This window comes from Canis aureus, chromosome 25 (assembly GCF_053574225.1).
Source record: "Canis aureus isolate CA01 chromosome 25, VMU_Caureus_v.1.0, whole genome shotgun sequence".
Lineage (NCBI taxonomy): Eukaryota > Metazoa > Chordata > Mammalia > Carnivora > Canidae > Canis > Canis aureus.
The window spans coordinates 41489227-41492016 of record NC_135635.1 but is presented as its reverse complement, the minus strand read 5'-3'; the positions used below and the strand labels follow the sequence as shown (position 1 = coordinate 41492016).

The following is a 2790-nucleotide window of genomic DNA, read 5'->3' as shown; positions in this document are numbered from 1 at the left end:
AGGCTCAAATTATTAAAATGGCAATTCTTCCTAAATTTATAGATAGATCAACGTAATATCTATTAAAATTTCAGCTTTTCTTTCTTTCTTTCTTTCTTTCTTTCTTTCTTTCTTTCTTTCTTTCTTTTTTTTTTTTTTGCAGAATTGGGTAATAAAATTCTAATACTTATGTGAAAATGAAAAAACCCAAATAGCCATTCTTTTGAGAAAGAACAAAATGGAAGATGTCTTGGTTTTAAAACTTACCATCTTATTAAAATTAACTTTGGGGACGCTTGCATGGCTCAGTGGTTGAGCATCTGCCTTTGGCTCAGGGCATGATCCCTGGGCCCAGGGATAGAGTCCCATATCAGGCTCCCCACAGAGAGTCTGTTTCTCCCTCTGCCTATGTCTCTGCCTCTCTTTTGTGTGTCTCTCATGAATAAATAAATAAAATCCTAAAAAATATTAAAATTAACTTTCTATTAAGTTTTTAACAAATCTTTTGCATAAGGATGGAAATGCAGTCCAGTAGAATAGAATTGAGAGTCCAGGAATAAACTTGCACATTTATGATAAGTTGATTTTGGATAAAACTGCCAAGGTATTCAGTGGAGCAAAGAGCTACCTTTTCAACAAATAGTTCTGAAGAAAACTGGATGTCCATACACAAGAACATGAATTTAAGTTTTTACCTCACACCATATACAATTAACTTTTAAAAGGTTGAACACCAATAAAAAATAAATTTATTATTAAAAAAATAAATAAATAAAAGGTTGATAAACGGGCTCTTTTCCATCTTTTTTTTAAATTTTTTATTTATTTATGATAGGCACACAGTGAGAGAGAGAGAGGCAGAGACACAGGCAGAGGGAGAAGCAGGCTCCATGCACCAGGAGTCTGACGTGGGATTCGATCCCGGATCTCCAGGATCGCGCCCTGGGCCAAAGGCAGGTGCTAAACCGCTGCTCCACCCAGGGATCCCGGCTCTTTTCCATCTTGAAAGATAGTGAGTGAAAAATCTGAGAACCTGGATACTGAGGAGAGAAACCTGAAGCCAAAAAATGTGATGCTGGGGATACCTGGGTGGCGTAGTTGGTTAAGCATCCAACTCTTGATTTCAGCTCAGGTCGTGATCACAGTGTTGTGGGATTGAACCCTGCTGTGGGTGGGCTCTGCACTCAGTGTGGTGACTACTTGAGGATTCTCTCCCATCCCACTCTCTCTTTCTTTCAAATAAATAAACAAATCTTAAAAAAAAAAAAAACCCAACAACAAAAAAGGAAGAAGTTTGATGCTGGTGGCATGGTAAGAATGGTAACCTCAAGTCTAAAAATGCCAAAGAAAGGGAAGCCCTACTGCAATTGAAGCCCTGTCCAAGTCAGAGGAATTGGCAGATATTTGGGGCTGGCTATGTATTCCAGAAAGTTCAGGTACAAGAGGAAATATTCAGCAGCTAAATCCATGGTTGAAAAGAAAATGAAAGTTCTTGCTACTGTCACAAAACCAGTTGGTGGTGACAAGAATGGTGGTACTCAAGTGGTTAAACTTCACAAAATGCCTAGGTATTAGCCTACTGAAGATGTGCCTCAAAAGCTGTTGACCCATGGCAAAAAACCTTTCAGTCAGCATGTGAGAAAACTGTGAGATAGCATCATCCTCATTGGGCACCATAAAAGCAAGAGGGTGGTTTTCCTGAAGCAACTGAGCAGTGACTTACTACTTGTGATTGGACCTCTGGGCCTCAATTGAGTTCCTCTACATAGAACATACCAGAAATTTATCATTGCTGCCTCAAAGTTGATATCAAAACTGATAACAACTGTGTAAAAATCCCAAAACATCGTGCTGATACTTACTTCAAGAAGAAGCCGTAAAAACCCAGATACTACGAATGTGAGATCATCCACATGGAGAAAGATATATATGCTCAACGTTGATCAGAAAACTGTGGACTTGTAAATTCTTCCACAAATCGAAGCTGTTTCTTAGTTTCAGGGGTACCTCTGCTCTGTGTTTCCTCTCACAAATGGAGGTTATCCTCACAAATTGGTGTTCTAAATTTCTTTCTTTCTTTTTTTTTTTTTTTTTTTTTGGTGTTCTAAATTTCTTACAAAGAACCTAATTAAGTAACTGATCCATTTCAAAAAAGTAAATAAAGGGCAGCCCCGGTGGTGCAGCGGTTTAGCGCCACCTGTAGCCCAGGGTATGATCCTGGAGTCCGGGGATCGAGTCCCACTTCAGGCTCTCTGCATGGAGCCTGCTTTTCCCTCTGCCTGTGTCTCTGCCTCTCTCTCTCTCTCTCTCTCTCTCTCTCTGCATCTCTATGAATAAATAAATAAAATCTTTTAAAAAAATTTTTAAAAAGTAAATAAATAAAAGAAAAATTAATAAATTGGAATTCATAATAATTAAATGTGCTTTATTTTATTGTCATCTAAGAAAGGCAAAGAAGCCACAGACTGGGAAAAAGATTTGCATATCATGTAACTGATAAAGGACTTATACCCAGAGTATAAAGACCAAATAACCCAACTAAAAATGGGCAAAATATTTTAATAGACATATTACCAAAGAAGATATATGAATAACCAATAAACAAATGAAAAGATGCTGAAAATCATTAGTATTAGGGAAATGCAAATTAAAACTATAAAGAAACATCCTTTCATACCTATCAAGATAACTCTATAATAAAAAAAGAGACAAAAACAAGGATTATGGAAAAACTGGATCTTTCATACACTACTAGTGGGAATGTAAAATAATGTAGCCTCCAATAATAGTTTTGAGCAAAAAGGCTCAAAT

General features: G+C 37.0%; 1 pseudogene; it reads left to right on the top strand.

The window, feature by feature from the left end:
• Positions 1–1317: 1317 nt before the first annotated feature.
• LOC144297520 (large ribosomal subunit protein eL6 pseudogene) lies at positions 1318–2043 on the top strand (annotated as a pseudogene).
• Positions 2044–2790: the final 747 nt, after the last annotated feature.